Below are 201 nucleotides of genomic sequence, written 5' to 3' on the forward strand. Positions count from 1 at the left end.
CTGGCGCCCCCGGGCGGCGCGGCGGAACTTAACAACCCCCACCCCGGCCAAGCCCTAAGCTGCTTCCCTGCCTCTTCCCAAGCAGCGCTCAGGAATAAACAAGAACGCAGCCAAAATGTTTACATTGTGGTGTAATTTATTGGCACAAAAATATCCAAATACAACATGGCATCTAAACATGGCTACTCCGTTGTTTTTTTT

This window comes from Buceros rhinoceros, unplaced genomic scaffold, assembly GCF_000710305.1.
Source record: "Buceros rhinoceros silvestris isolate BGI_N320 unplaced genomic scaffold, ASM71030v1 scaffold15141, whole genome shotgun sequence".
NCBI lineage: Eukaryota > Metazoa > Chordata > Aves > Bucerotiformes > Bucerotidae > Buceros > Buceros rhinoceros.